This window comes from Cynocephalus volans, chromosome 2 (genome assembly GCF_027409185.1).
Source record: "Cynocephalus volans isolate mCynVol1 chromosome 2, mCynVol1.pri, whole genome shotgun sequence".
Classification (NCBI taxonomy): domain Eukaryota; kingdom Metazoa; phylum Chordata; class Mammalia; order Dermoptera; family Cynocephalidae; genus Cynocephalus; species Cynocephalus volans.
The window spans coordinates 156506707-156523598 of record NC_084461.1 but is presented as its reverse complement, the minus strand read 5'-3'; the positions used below and the strand labels follow the sequence as shown (position 1 = coordinate 156523598).

The 16892-nt window shown below is 38.1% G+C and overlaps 1 protein-coding gene and 1 pseudogene across 1 annotated transcript in view; both read right to left on the bottom strand.

Moving 5' to 3' along the window:
- Nucleotides 1-16892, bottom strand: part of SIMC1 (SUMO interacting motifs containing 1) — a 103970-nt gene that overhangs the window by 31453 nt on the left and 55625 nt on the right. The window lies entirely within an intron of this gene.
- Nucleotides 3207-4584, bottom strand: LOC134369124 (ornithine decarboxylase-like; annotated as a pseudogene).

The following is a 16892-nucleotide window of genomic DNA, read 5'->3' as shown; positions in this document are numbered from 1 at the left end:
ACTCCCCACTTTGGAAGATAACGATATCAGCCCTACTATTTTCAGAGATCCTGTCCCTTTTTCCTCTCCCAAATATTATCTTCTGTACTTTTCATTTTACACTGTCAAGGCTAATAAAATTGTCTCCTATGCTTTGTATATAAATTGATTCTAAATGTAATTACTAAGCATTGTTTACAGTATTAGAATTATGTTAAAATTATTTACCACACTGCAAATCCATACAGTATACTCAGAAAATCATTCCTTTCTTGTAAAGTTTTTTATTTTTTGTAGAGTTTTTTTTTTTCCTCCTTCCCTTCATTGTTGGCTGGCTGTTTAGCTCAGTTGGTTAGAATGCTGCCTTGAACACCAGGGTCAAGGGTTCTGATCCCTATACTGGCCAGCCGTCAACAAAACCCACATAAAACATACTTCTTTCAACTACTCAACAATGGTGTTAAATTTTGAGAATACCCTTCTTTCCCAAATTGTTTTTTTTTTTTAATTTTAAAAACAACTCTATTGACATACCATAAAATTCAATAATTTTAAATGTACAACTCAATGATGTGCGGGAAACTTACCAAGTTCTATTTCTAGAACATTTTCATTACCCCAAGAAGATCCCACACACCCATTTACAGTAAATTCCCTTTCTAGTCCCCAGCCCAAGGCAACTACTCTAGGTTTGTCTTTTCTGCACATTTCATATACATAGATACAATACGTGATGTTTTGTGTGTGGTTTCTCTTACTTAGCTTAATGTTTTTTGAGGTTTGTCTATGTTATAGCATGTATCAATAACTAATTCCTTTTTATTACCGAATAGCATTCTACTGAATATAGTACATTTTGTTTATCCATTCATCACTTGATGGACATTTGGTTTGTTTTCACTTTTTGGCTATTATGAATAATGCTGATATGAACATTCACATGCAAGACTTCGGTTGACTTGTTTTTATTTTTCTTGGGTCTATGTCTAAAAGTGGAATAGCTCGGTTGTATGATAAATTTATGTTTAACTTTTTAAGAAACTGCCAAACTGTTTTCCAAAATGGCTGTACCACTTATATTACCATCAGCAATGTACAAGACTAACTGTTCTCCATTCTTGCCAATGTTTGTATTGTCTATTTTCTTTTCCTTAAAAAAATTTTTAAATTTGTGACAAAAAAACCCCAGTTCAGTATATTCATATAGTTGTGAAAAAAGTTTCCATAACTTTTTATATTGCAAAACTAAAAGTCTATATCCATTGAACAATAACTTCCCATTTCTTATTCCCCTCCAAGCCCCTGGTAACCACCATTCTGTTTTCTGTTTCTATGAATTTAACTACTTTTTATACCTATATAAGTAGAATCACACAGTATTTGTCTTTTAGTAACTACCATATTTCACTTAACATAGTGTCCTAGAGGTTCATACATGTTTATAGCACGTGATAGGATTTCCTTCCTTTTTAACACAGAATATTCCATTGTGTGAATATACCACATTTTGTTTGTCTATTCATCCGTCGATGGACATTTGGATTCCTTCTACCTCTTGGCTATTGTTAAGTAATGCTGCTATGAATGTGGCTGTGTAAATATCTCTTTGAGAACTTGCTTCCAATTCATTTGCATATATACCCAGAAGTGGGATGGTGGATCATATGGTAATTCTGTTTTTAATTTCTTGAGGAGCCACCATAGCAGCTGCACCATTTTGCAATCTCAACAAAGATGCACAAGGGTTCCAATTTCTCCACATCCTTGCCAACACTTATTTTCTATTTGTTTTTATAGTAGCCATTCCACTGGGTATGAAGTGATACTGCACTGTGGTTTTGACTTGCATATCTCCAATAACTAGTGATATTGAGTATGTTGTCAGATGCTTGTTGGTCATTTGTATATCACCTTTGAAGAAATATCTATTCAAGTCCTTTGTCCATTTTAAAATCAGTTTATTTGTTCTTGAGTTATAAAAATTCTTAACATATTCTGGATATTAACCCTTATCAGATACATGATTTACAAATATTTTCTCCCATTCCATAGGTTGCCTTATCCCTCTATTGATTACTCTATTTTTCTATTTTCTATTTTTGTTGTTTCACTCTATTGATGCATATAAGCTTTATAGTTTGATGTTGTACAACTTGTCTATTATTGCTTTTGTTTCCTGTACTTTTGGTGTCATATTCAAAAAATCAATGCCAAATCCAGTGTCATAAAGTTTTTCCCCTATGATTTCTTCTATGAGTTTATATGAGTTTTGTATAGTTTTGAGTCTTACATTCAGGTCTTTAATCCATTTTGAATTAATTTTTGTATATGGCGTAAGATAAGAGTCCAACTTCACTCTTTTGCATATGGATATCCAGTTTTCCCAGTGCCACTTGAAGAGACCATCCTTTTGCCACTGAGACGTCTTGGCACCCTAATGAAGATCATTTGACCATATATGCAAATGTTTTATATATATGTATATTTATTTCTGGGCTCTCTATTCTATTCGGTATGTCTCTATGTCTATCTTTATGACAGTACAACACTGCTTTGATTACCATAGCTTTGTAAGATGTTTTAAAGTCAAAAAGTGTGAGAACTCCAGCTTTGTTTTGTTTTTCTCTAAGATTGTTTTGGTTTCTTGTGTCCTTGTCTGATTTTGGTATCAGGGTGATGCTGGCCTGATAAAATGAGTTTGGAAAAATTCCTTCTTCCTCAAATTTTTAAAATAGTTTGAGAAAAATTGGTATTATTTCTTCTTTAAAAGTTTGGTAGAATTCACCAGTGAAGCTATCTGGTCTAGGCTCTTCTTTGTTGAGAGACTGCTGATTACTGATTCAATCTCATTACTCATTATTGGTCTGTTCATGTTTTTTTTTCCCCTAATTATTTCAAGATACTCAATTTTTAAAAAAGGTCACAGTGCTAAGCTTTTGGACCATTCTGCCATTGTACAAGCTATAAATGCTTGCTCAGCAGCCAAGGGGCACTCTTCAGTAGTATGTTTGAAAAGTGAATAAAAATCCATATAAAACAAATATTCAAATAGTTTCCATAGGAACACAGATAAGTGTAACTCTATCTCCTAGTCTTCCGTGTTTCTGCACCTGTGCCAACCCTAGTCTTACAAAGACTTTCCAAAACTAGCAGTAATTAAGTTAAATGATCCCCTCAAAGCCCTTAATTCAAGCTAAACTCATAGTTAACAGCTACCAGAATGGTATCTACAAATTAATACTAGCAGAAGCATGTTGCTGGGTGATGTTCATTCCACTTTCCCAAGCACTAGACATAGGGAGAGGTCTGATGTCCCGCTCCTCTACTTCAGGTGGGAAGTGATGGTTCTGGAACTGCTGCATGAGTTGCCATGCTGGTCCTGACATTACATAATAGACGGTTGGCCTCTGGAATCCATTGAAAGTAGAAGCAGTAGCAACAGTGCAAGCACCCATGTTTTCAAAGAGCATCCAATCACCCACAGGCATTTCGGGCAGGTCACAACACTCAACAATCCAATCAAGACCATCACATGTTGGTCCCCATATGCTAAATGAATAATACTTTTCATCTGGTTTGGGTCTTTTTTTGCAGAAGGGGCTTTATCTGTGCATGATCATAAAGAATGCAATTAAATGATCCATATATTCCATCATTCATGTAATATATAAAGGTTTGTTCACTCGACTCATCTTCATCATCATAGCCCATCTGTTCCTTCAATATGAGTTTTTTGGCAATGATATTAATTGCAAATGTGAAAGCTGATGCAACATAATCCTGCCTAGCTCAGCTACGATTCTCATTTCAGAGTCTGATGGAAAATACTTGTCCAATACTTGGTTGATTACACTGGTGATCTCTTCAAATTTAAGCTTCAGATCCAGGAAAGCCACTGCCAAAGCAGATATGTGCTGAAATCAACCTGAGCTCCCATGTCAAAGACACAGCGGGAATCAGAGACTGCCTGCACAAAAGTCTCAGGATCAGTACAGCCACTTCCCACGTGGAAGCTGACACCAATGGCATCAATACTCAGCTCTTTTGCCTGTTCCCAAAGAAGTCTGCTGGTTTTGAGTGTGGCATCAAATTTATCACTGTGACAGAGTGCTCTGGAATCATCAGTGGCAATCTGCAAAACCAACTTTGCCTTTGGATGTGCTCTGGCAACTTTCATCAACTCAGCTTCACTATCAAAAGTCATCATCTGAACAGTTATTGGCAGCATACTTAATTTGAGATACTTGATTCAAGAATTTGCATAGAAAATCCTCTCTGGAGGCACCCCAAGACTCCACACCACTTGTATTTCAGTCTTGCTGGCACAGTCAAATTCTGTCCCAGTGGCAGCTAGGGTTTCCACTATGGCTCTGCTATCATTACATTTGACTGCATAGAAGGGGGTGACACAAGGAAGAGCTTTTAACCATCTTAGAGGTTTCTTTAGAATGTCTCCAAGGTCTGTGATATAGAAGGCATACTTATCATCACCAGAAGAAACTTCATTAATTTTTTTGGTCCACTTGGCAGTAAAGCCTTCATCGAGGAAGTGGCAGTCAAACTCTTCACTACCAAAGTTCATGGTTTTTTGATGTTCCTCTGAAATGCAACTAAATGGAAAACAAAGAGATGGAATTTAAAGAAATTATTTTCAGCTTCTCACAAAGGCAATTCTCTAGGAATTCCAAATCCCACTATGTATGTCCTCACAGCAGCAGTGGAAATGTTCTCAGAGCACCCGGGCACCATGTGCCAGCCCCATGGAGATGCCACTGTCTGAGCTGGAGCTGGAGGAATGCTTGGTTTCACTGCTGCTGTGTCCCTGCCACCCTCGCTGTGCCATCAGCAGCCTTGTTCCCACCCATTGGAGGCGCTGGCCCGAGGTGGCACTGGAATTGCTGGCTGAGGAGTGGCCACCAGCAGCAGTGGCTGCAGGGACTAAACCTGTTCAAGTTTTCTACTTTTTCTTCATTTAGTCTTGGTAGGTAGTCCATAAACTTATCCATTTCCTCTAAGTTTTCCAATTCGTTAGTGCAGTTTTTCATAATAGTCTCTAATGATTCTTTGTATTTCTGTGATATCAGTTGTAATGTCTCCTTCTTCATTTCTGATTTTATTAATTTGGGTCTTTTGTCTTTGTAAAAATTAATTAATTAATTTTTAAATTTTCATTGAATCAAAATTAATTGATTATACAAATTTTGGGGGTTCAACATTGAGATAGGTTGATCAAATCAATATTACTAGCATATATATTGTTACAAATCGTAATTATTCTTTTGTCTTTTTTTCTTAGTTTAGCTAATGGTTTATCAATTTTGTTTACCTTCTCAAAAAAACTTTTCATTTCATCAATCTTCTGCTTTTTTTTTTTTGGCCTCGAATTTTCTTCTGATTTTATTTCTTTTTGTCTACTAATTTTGGAATTGCACTTTTCTTGTTTTTCTAGTCCCTTGAGGGGCAACATTATGTTGTTTATTTGAAATAGTTCTACTTTTTTGTTGTACACACTTATTGCAATATACTTCCCTCTTAGGACTGCTTTTGCAGTATCCCATAAGTTTTGGAATACTATGCTTCCATTTTCATTTGTTTCAAGAAATTTTTGATCCCCTTAATTTCCTCTTTGACTCATTGGTTGTTCAGAAACATGTTGTTTAATTTCCATGTGTTTGTACAGTTTCCAAAGTTTCTCTTGTTACTGGCTTCTAGTTTTATTTTTTGTGGTTTGAAAAGATATTTGATATTTCAATGTTTTAAAATCTGTTGAGACTTGATTTGTGGCCTAAGGTGCAGTCTATCCTGGAGAATGTTCCATGTGCTGATAAGAAGACTGTGTATCTAGAGTTGTTGAATGAAATGTTCTGTAAATGTCTGTTAGGCCCATTTGGTTTACAGCAGTTTAAATCCAATGTTTCTTTATTTTCTGCCTAGATGATCTGTCCAATGCAAAGAGAGGGGTGTTGAAGTCCCCAACTATTAATGTATTGAGGTCTATCTCTCCATTTAGATCCACTAATATTTGCTTTATATATCTCAGTGCTCTGATGTTGGGTGTATATATGTTTACAACTGTTATGTCCTCTTGTTGAGTTGATCCCTTTATCAAGGACAACAATGACAAAAAATCTACAAGCCAATATCCCTGATGAACACAGATGCAAACATTCTCAACAAAATATCAGCAAACAGAACTCAACAGCACATCAAAAAGATTATACACTGTGATCAACTGAAATTTATCCCAGGGATGTAAGGATAGTTCAACATATGCAAATCAATAAATGTGATACAATATACCAACAAAATGAAGGACAAATAGATGCAGAAAGCTTTTCCTCTGAGAACAGGAATAACACAAGGATGCCCTCTTTCACCACTCTTACTCAACACAGTACTAGAAGTCCTAGCAAGTGAAAGAAATAAGGGGCAGCCAAATAGGAAAAGGGGAAGTGAAACTGTCTCTCTTTGCAAATAATATGATCTTATAAATAAAAAAACCTAAACACTCCACCAAAAAACTCTTAGAACTCATAAATGAATTCAGTAAAGTTGAAGGACACAAGATCAACATATAAAAATTAGTAACATTTCTATACACCAACAACAAATTAGCTGAAAAAGAAATCAAGAAAATAATCCCATTTATAATAGCTACCAAAATAATTAAAATACCTAGAAATAAATTTAACCAAAGTAAAAGATCTCTACAATGAAAACAACAAAACACTGTTGAAAGAAATTAAAGTGAACACACAAAAATGGAAAGACATCACATGTTCATGGATTAGAAGAATTAATATTGTCAAAATGACCATACTATCCGAAGCAATCTACAGATTCAATGCTATCCCTATCAAAATACCAATGGCATTCTTCATAGAAATAGAAAAAGAATCCTAAAATTCATCTAGAACCATGAGAGATACCGAATAGACAAAGCAATCCTGACCACAAAGCACAAAGCTGGAGGCATTATACTACCTGACTTCAAAATAGACTACAAACCTATAGTAATTAAAACAGTAAGGGCCGAGCCCGTGGCGCACTCGGTAGAGTGCTGTGCTGGGAGCGCGGCGACGCTCCCGCCGCGGGTTCGGATCCTATATAGGAATGACCGGTGCACTCACTGGCTGAGTGCCGGTCACGAAAGAACGACAAAAATAAAAAACAAAAAACAAAAAAAAAACAGTAAGGTACTGGCATAAAAACAGACACATGGAACAATGTAACAGAATAGAGAACCCAGAAATAAATCTATGAATCTATAGCCAATTGATTTTTGACAAAGGCATCAAAAACATATATTGGGGCAAGGAAAGCCTCTTAATAGTGCTGGGAAAACTGGATATACACATGTAGAAGAAAGACACTAGACCCCTATCCCTCACCATATACAAAAATCAACTCAAAATGGATTAAAGACTTAAATGTAAAACCTGAAACTATGAAAATACTGGAAGAAAACATAGGAGAAATACTTCAAGACATTGGTCAGGGCAAAAATTTTATGGGGAAGACTTCTAAAGCACAGGCAACAAAAGCAAAAATCGACAAGTAGGATTACATCAAACTAAAAAGCTTCTGCACAGCAAAGGAAACAATCAATACAGTGTAGAGGGAATGGGCAGAATGGAAAAAATAATTTGCAAACTACTCATCCAAAAAGAGATTAATATCCAGAATATATATGGAACTCAAACAACTAACAGCGAAAAAACAAGTAACCTGATTAAAAAGTGGGCAAAAGAGCTGAATATACATTTCTCAAAGGAAGATATACAAATGGCCAACAGGTACATGAAGAAATGCTCAACATCACTAAGCACCAGGGAAATGCGAGTCAAAACCACACTGAGACATCATTTCACCCCAGTTAGACTGGTTATTATAAAAAAGACAGAGAATAACAAATGCTGGTGAGGATATGGAGAAAGGGGAACCCTCCTGCACTGTTTGTGGGACTGTAAATTAGTGTAGCCGTCATGGAAAACAGTATGGAGTTTCCTCAAAAAAACTAAAAATACAACTACCATATAACTCAGCAATCCCATTGCTGGGTATTTATCCAAATGAAAGAAAATTAGTATACCAAAGCAATACCTGCACCCACATGTTTATTGTTATTATCATTGGCTATTTACAATAGCCAAGATATGGAATCAACCTGGGTATCCATTGACAGACGCATGAATAAAGAAATTGTGGTATATATATACAATGGAATACTACTCAGCCATAATAAAGAATGAACTCCTTTCATTTACAGTAACATGAATGAACCTGGAAGACATAATGTTAAGTGAAATAAGCCAGGCACAGAAAGATAAATACTGCATGTTCTCATTCATATGCAGATGCTAAAAAAAAGAGTTGAGCTTATAGAAGTAAAGAGAAGAATTGTGGTTACTAGAGGCGGGGAAGAGGAAGGGGACAGTATACAGGAAGGGGATGGTTACTGGACACAAACCACAGCTAGATAGGAAAAGCAAGTTCCACTGGTCTACAGTAGTGCTAGGCATCTCTAATTAACAATAATTTATTGTATGTTCTTAATTGGCTAAAAGAAAGGAGCTCAAATGCTCTTGTCACAAAGAAATGATAAATTTTTGCGATGACTTAAATGCTAATTATCTTGATTTGATCATCACACATTGTATATGTGTATTGAAATATAACTCTGTACCCCATAAAGATGTAATACCTGTCAATTAAAAGTAAATAAGTTTAAAAAAAGATATAATGAAAGCGATGAGAGTGGAACAATATCTTTAAAGTACAGAGGAAAAAAATGTCAGTGTAGAATTTTATACACCTAGTATAAATTTCTTTCCAAATCCAAAGTCAAATAAAGACTTTATCAGACAAAGAAATGCTGAAAGAATTTACTACCAACAGCCCTGCATTCCAAGAAATGTTAAAGGAAATCCTTCAAGCAGAAGAAAAATGACCCTATAGAGAAATGCAGATCTATAAAGGAATGAAGTACACCAGAAGCAATAACCACATAAGTAAATATATGATTGTTTTCCTATTATTTGATACTCCGTAAAAGCTAGATGACTGTAAACAACAACAAAATAATATACTGTGGGGGTTCTAATGTGTATAAGTAAAATACATGAAAAAAGTGCATAAAAAAGATTATTTTGGTTATTTGGTATCCCTTGCAAAACACCAACTTTTGTGAGATGAAAAGTTGGTGTCCCTTGGGATTCAATATGAATTTCAAGATGGATCTTTCTATTTCTGCAAAAAATGCCATTGGGATTTTGATAGGAATTGTCTTGAATCTATAGATCACTTTGGGTAATAATGACATCTTAACAATATTAAGTCTCCTATTCCATCAACACAGGATATCTCACCATTTATTTGTGTCTAATTTCTTTTAGCAACATTTTGTAGTTTTCAGTGTACAAGTCTTCCACCTCCTTTGTTAGGATTATTCCTAAGCACTTTATTCTTTTTGGTGATATTGTGAATGGAATTGTTTTCTTAACTTCCTTTTTGGATTTTGCATAGTTATTTCACAAAAATGCAACTGAGTTTTAAGAGTTGATTTTGTATCCTGCTACTTGGTTGAAAAAGTTAATTAATTTACTAGTTTTTTTTGTGAAATCTTTTTTCTACATATGAGACCACGTCATCTGTTAACAGAGATACTTTTACTTCCTCCTTTCCAATTTGGATGCACTTTATTTCTTTTTCCTGTCCAATTGCTGTCTAGGACTTCCAGTATTATGTTGAATAGAAGTAGCAAGAGTGGGCATGTTTGTCTTGTTCCTGATCTTAGAGGAAAAGCTTTCAGTCTTTCTACATTGGGTATGATGTTAGCTGTGGGCTTTTCATATACAGCCTTTATTATGTTGAAGTAGTTTCCTTCTGTTCCTAGTTCGAGTGTTTTTTATCATTTTGTTGAGGATTTCTGCATCAATGTTTATCAGGTTTGTTGGTCTGTAGTTTTCTTGTAATTTTTCTGGTGTTGGTATCCAGGTAATGTCGGCCTCAGACAAGATGGAGTGCCTTCAGGGTGGGATGGCCGTGGACTAATGTCGGCCTCAGAATGAGTTAAGGCATGCTCCCTCCTCTTCAATTTTTTGGAAGAGTTTAAGGAGAATTGGTATTAATTCTTCTCTAAATGTTTGGTAAAATTCTCCAGTGAAGCCATATGGTCCTGGTCTTTTCCTTTTGGGGGGTTTTTGATAACTGATTCAATCTTCTTACCAGTTATCAGTCTGTTCAGACTTTCTGTTTTTCCATAATTCAGTCTTGGTATGTTACGTTTCTAGGAATTAATCCATTTCTTCTAAGTGTACAATTGTTTGTAGTATTCTCTTATAATCCTTTTTATTACTGTGGCATTAGTTGTAATGTTCACTCTTTCATTTCTGATTTTAGTAATTAAAGCCTTCTTTTTGGGTTTTTTTTTTGGTGGCTGGCTGGTAAGGGAATCTGAACCCTTGACCTTGGTGTTACCAACACCATGCTCTAACTAAGTGGTTAAGAAGCCAGCCCTGTCTATTTTTCTTAAAGTAGCTATGGGTTTGCCAATTTTGTTCATCTTTTGAAAAACCCAAACTTTAGTTTTGTTCATTTTTTTTGTATTATCTATTTCATTTATATCTGTTCTACTCTTTACTATTCTTTCCCTCTTCTAGCTTTGAATTCAGTTTCTTCTTTTTCTAGTACCTTGAGGCATAAAGTTAGGGTATCAGTTTGAGGTTTTTTTTTTTTAATGTAAGCATTTTTAGGTATAATTTCCCCTTTAGAATTGTTTTTGTCATACCTCATAAGTATTTGTATGTTGTGTTTTTATTTTTATTTGTCTTCAATAACACTGTCTTCAGATATTTTCTAGTTTCCCAGGTTATTTCTTTGCTGACCCATTGTTTAAAAATGGGTTGTTTGGTTTCCACATATTTGTGGATTTTCCAGTTTTCCTTTTGCTACTGAGTTCTAGTTTCATTCCACTGTGATCAGAAAAGACACCTGGAATAACATCAACTTTTTTATATTTTGAAAGTCTTGCTTTGTGGCCCAATATGACATCTATCTGGAGAAAGTCCCCTGTGCATTTGAGAAGAATTTATGTTCTGCTGTTTTGGGGTAAAATGTTCTATATATGTCTATGTCCAAGTGGCCTATAGTGTTGCTTAAGTTCTCTATATCCTCACTGATCTTCTGTCTGGTTGTTTTATCCATCATTAAAAGGGAGGTATTAAAGTTTCCTACTATTATTGTATTGCTGTGTATTTCTCTTCAATTCTGTCAGTTTGCTTCTTATATTTAGTAGTCTGATGTTTGGTGCATATCTATTTATAACTGTTAATAACTTCTTGGTGAATTGACCCTTTTATCATTATAAAATGCCCTTCCTTCTCTCTCTCTTTTTTTCTTACTTAAAGTTTTTCTGTCTGATATTAGTATAGCCACTTCTGCTCTCTTTTGGTTATCATTTGTAAGTAAGGCTGACTGGTTAGTTCCATTGGTTAGAGTGTGGTGTTGTAACTCCAAGGTCAAGAGTTTGAATCTGCATACCAGCCAGCTACCAAAAACAAAACAAAACAAAACAAAAAATACTTAGAAGTAATATCTTTTTTCCATCCATTCACTTTCAATATATGTATTTCTTTAGATCTAAAGTGAGTCTCTTGTAGACAGAACGTAGTTGGATCCTGTTTTTTAATCCATTTAAGCAATTTATGTCTTTTGATTAGGGACTGCCTTGGGTTGAAAGTTCCCCCCAAACTTAATCCCCACTGTAACTGTTGAGGGTGGGAAATTCTTTTAAGGAAATTGAAAGGTGAGGCCTTGAAGAGGTGATTAACTTGATGGTTTAATGGTGGTCAGGTATGGTTCTGAGGGCTTTAAAAGGAGAGTGCATGAGGAGCTGTAGCTCTCTCTTGGCTCTGCTATTTTCTGCCATGTGAAACCCCTGCACTAATGTAAAGCCACCACCAAAGAGGACCCTCACCAGATGTGTTTCCTGGACTTTGGACTTCCCAGCCTTTGAAACTATTAGCAATAAATTTCATTTTCTTTATGTATTTTGTTGTAAGCAACAGAAACAGACTAATACAGAGACTTTAATCTATTTACATTTAAAGTAATTACTGATAGGGAAGGACTTACTATTGCCATTTTGTTAACTGTTTTCTATATGTAATGTGGCTTTTTGTCCCTCCTTTACTTTCTTACTGCCTTCTTTTGTGTTTTGTTGATTTTTTGTAGTGACATGCTGCTTTGATTCCTTTCTCATTTCCTTTTGTATCTATTTTTTAAAAATTTTTTATTGGCAACTGGCTGGTTTGGGGATCGGAACCATTGACTGGTGTTATAACACTGTGCTCTAACCAACTGAGCTATCCAGCCAGCCCCTTGTGTATATTTTATAGATATTTTAATTGTGGTCACCACTGCAAATGTATAAAACATCTTAAAGTTACGTAGTTTAAACTGATAACAATCTAACTTCAACTTCAATTGCTTACAAAAAAACCTCTATTTCTTTACAGCTCCACCTCCCCTTGATGTTACTGATATATACCTGTATCTTATATTTTCAGTTTTTTAATGTCTTTGTCTTTTAAATTCTGTACAAGAATTAAAAGTAGATTTATGCATCAAAAATTACAATATAGGTTACTTTATTTGCCCATGTATTTACTGTTACCAGAGAACTTTATATTTTCATATGGCTTTGAGTTGCTATCTAATGTTTTCTTGTTTCAACTTGAAGGACTTCCTTTACCATTTTTGTGTAGGACAGATCTCATGATAATTAATCCCCTCAGCTTTTGTTTATTTGGTGAAGTCTTAATTTCTCATTTTTGAAGGACAGTTGCAGGATACAGTATTTCTCACTGTTTTTTTCTTTCAGCACTTTGAATTTATCATCCCTATGGCCTGCAAGTTTTCTGCGGAGTATTCACTGATAATCTTATAGAAGCCCTGTTGTGTGTGATGAGTCATTTTTCTCTTGCTGCTTTTAAGATTCTTTTGGCTTTGACATTTGATGGTTTAATTACAACATCTTGGTGTGGGTTGGTTTAGGTTTATACTAGTTGGAGTTTGCTGAGCTTCTTCAATTTGTATGTGCATTTCTTTGATCAAATTTGGGAAGTTTGTGGCCATTTCTTCAAATAAACTCTCTACTCCTTCTTCTCTTTCTTCTTCTGGGACTCCCAAAAAGTGTATATTGGTTCAACTGATGGTTCTCTTAGGCTCTCTTCAATTTTCTTCATTATCTCTGCTGTCCTATCTCAATGATTTCAAATGATCTTTATTGAAGTTTACTGATTTTTTTCCTCTGTTAGATCAAGTCTGTTATTGAACCCCTCTAGTAAATTTTCTTTTCTTTTCTTTTTTGTGGCTGGTCAGTTCAGATATCCAAACCCTTGATGTTGGTGTTATTAGCACCACACTCTAACCTAGTGGGCTAACTGGCCAGCCCTAGTGAAATTTTCAATTCACATATTTTTTCAGCCCCAGAATGTTTGGATTTTTTTTATAGTTTTTATTTAATATTCTCATTTTGTTCATGCATCATTTTCATGATTCCATTTTAGTTGTCTGTGTTCTCCTTTAGCTCCTTGAACATCTTTAAGACAGTTATTTTAAACTCTTTGTCAGAAATTCTGAGATCTGGAAGATTTCTCTTAGGTTTTGTTTCTACAGCTTTATTTGTTTTCCTTTCTCTTTTTCTTTCTTTTGGGTTAGTTTCTGAAGCTTTCTTTCTTTGTTTGGGCCATGTTTTCTTGTTTTTTTTTTTTTTTGTATGCCTTGTGATCTTTTGTTGATTTAGGCATTTGAAAAAATAACCATTTTTACCAGTCCTTATGGACTGGGTTCATGCAGGGGAAGACCTTCACAAATCAGCTTGGCTAGGGGTTCTGAACCTCTAGACATTTTCTGGTGATGTGTTTGCTTTGGGCTTATGCATGTACTTTTAACTGTGTTAATTTCCCAAATGGCTTGTCCCTGTTTCTTTTCAGGAGGACACACCTGTTGCTCCCTCTGGTGTCTGCTGGTGAAACTGCGAACTGTCTGCAGTTCTAATATGCTGCAGTGCTCACCTGTTTTCAGCAGCCTCCAAACTATGCCACTGTTCCTGTCAGTGTTCCAAGTCTGTCAAGACAGAAACCAATTCCTTGGGATCCAATCAAGATGGTGGAATAGACGGTCCTCAGCATCACTCTCTCCCACAAATCAACCAAATTTACAACTATAAAAATGAAACATCAGTCAAGCCAGGGCCACTGGAGCTCAGGGGAAGAGGAGGAGAGAACTACAGAGTTCATGAAGGCGGGAGAAACTACGATGAGAGAAAGAAAAAGCTGCTCTGTGCATTTCGGGCCGTAGCTGCTTTAAGGCTCGAGCTGATAAGCACATGGAGCAGGAGCCGGCAGAAGCTTCAGCTGTGCCCTTCAGATGGAGTTACTTGGACGCAGCAAGAGAGAAGAGGGCCTTGGCGGCCCCCAGGACAGCAGGACCGCTAATAGGGTTCACCCAGACCCACGCAGGAGCGAGGAGCCAGAACAACTGAAAAAAGGGAACCAGTCAGAGGCCGGTGAGTCATCGCAAGGGACAAGTGCACGGCCCATCCCATGGCAAGTGTTTGCAGCACAGGCGGTGGGGGAGACGTGCCCACCAGGGGAACACTGCGACACAGCAAGGACAGCAGATCTGCCCCTCAATCAGCACAGGACCACTCAGAGGAGACTGGTCAGGAATGCAGAATTGCATGGGGTGCAGTTTGATGAAAAAACTCAGGCCCAGATCAGAGATTCTACAGAACACAGAACCACTGAGTCTCTGGAGAGCCGGAAGTACCCATAAGGTCAACCATTAAACACTGAGCTGCACAAAAAGCCTTCCTTAGGGAAACAGCAGCAAAGTAGCAATTTAAACAACCACACAGCACAAGTACTGGTTCCCTCAGGAAGTTCCCCTGTGTTAGAAGCAAAGGACAAAAAATTAGTTCAGGCCCAGGCACACCACCAGCACCTTGGGGCCTGCCTGGGAACTGGAGGCTTGGATCTGGGGAGCGGACCCCACTCCCACTTCCAGGCAAACTGCACAAGTGCTTCGGGGCCAGCCTGGGGACCTGAAGCATGGAGAAGGGGACTGGACCCCTCTCCCACAACCAGGCACACCATGCCAGCACCTTGGAGCCTGCCCGGGGATCCGAGGAAAGGAGAAGGGAACCGGACCTCTCTCCCACAACCAGGCACACTGAGCCAGTACCTTGTGTCCCACCCAGGGACCCAGGGTATGGAGTCAGGGACGGGACCACCCTCCCACAACCAGGCACAACATGCCAGCACCTTGGAGCCCACCCAGCAACCCAGGGCATGGAGAAGGGGACTGGACCTCTCTCCCACAACCAGGCACAACATGCCAGCACCTCAGCGCCCACCCAGCAACCCAGGGCATGGAGAAGGGGACTGGACCTCTCTCCCACAATCAGGCACACCAAGCAAACACCTTGGGTCCCACCCAGTGACCCGAGGCATGGAGCCAGGAACCAGACCCTCCTCCCACAACAAGGCACACCATGCCAGTACCTTGGGGCCCACCCAGGGACCCGAGGCAAGGAGAAGGGGACTGGACCTCTTTCCCACAAACACTATGCCAGCACCTTGGGGCCTGCCTGGCCCAGAGGCGTGCAGAAGGGGACTGGACCCTCCTCCCACACCAGGCACAAAATGCCAGCAATTCGGGGCCCACCTGGGTACCTGAGGAATGGAGAAGGGGACCAGACCCTCCTCCCACAACCAGGCACATGGCGCCAGTGTCTTGGGGCCTGCCCAGGGACCAGAGGCATGGAGAAGAGGACTAAACACACCCCACAACCAGGCATACTGCCAGTGCCAAGGAGCATACCAAAAGCAGCACCTCCACGTGGGTGGCCCACCAAAGCCACCACAATAACCATGGCTGCTGCAAAAGTGGCTAGACGCCACAACCACCACACAGATGGTCCGCCAACCACTGGAGTGCATTCACACAAGAAGAGTGACCAGCAGAGACAAAGAAAAGAAGAGGATGTCTCTTTCCACAAAACCCATTTCAGAGTGACAGAAGAAGCATCTGCTCTATGATAATATTGGGGGACCTGATCACATCTCTCAGCACTGGACAGATCATCTAGGCAACAAGTTAACAGTAACCATTATTCTTTCAGGAGAGAAGAAATCTAGGGCAATTAGAGGGAAGAGGGGGAGGGAATGGGGGATGGGGACAGGTTGGACAAGGGGCATAAAAAATAATAATGATTTGTAACAATATATATGCTAGTAATATTGATTTAATCAACATATCTAAATGTTCAACCCCCAAAATATGTATAATCAATTTTGCTTCAATAAATTAAAAAAAAAAAAGAAAGAAACCAATGCCTTGGGCAGCCCCCTAGCCAGCATAATGGATGCATGGTCCACTCTTTTGTTTCTGTCCCAAGGGAGGAGCCATGGTATGGGAGGTTTCCTCTTCGTTTTGTCATGTTATGCCAGGTAGGGGGAGGGGCATGGGCATGTAAGAGACCACAAACTTTCCTACCTCTTTCAATGGAGTACCTTTTTGGTTATGCATCGGCCTGAGCACTGCAGCTTCTCAACTGGTCTCTAGAGTTCACACCAAGTTATTCTGGTCCATATATCGTTGTTAACTCAGTGTCTCCATGAAGGAATAAGGATTAGGAACTTCCTAGTCTGCCATCTTGCTAATGTCTCCCAGATCATTCTTACTTAAAGCACTCTGTTATTTTACCCCAAACTAGACTGAGTGAACCTTTAGTCCGATATTTGTTAAGCTTGGAACCTCAATACTCTCCTGGATTAGATCTAGTGTTCCCTGGATCCCGTGACTCCCTTTTTTGATTATTCTCTCATTCCTTTGCTGCATACCTT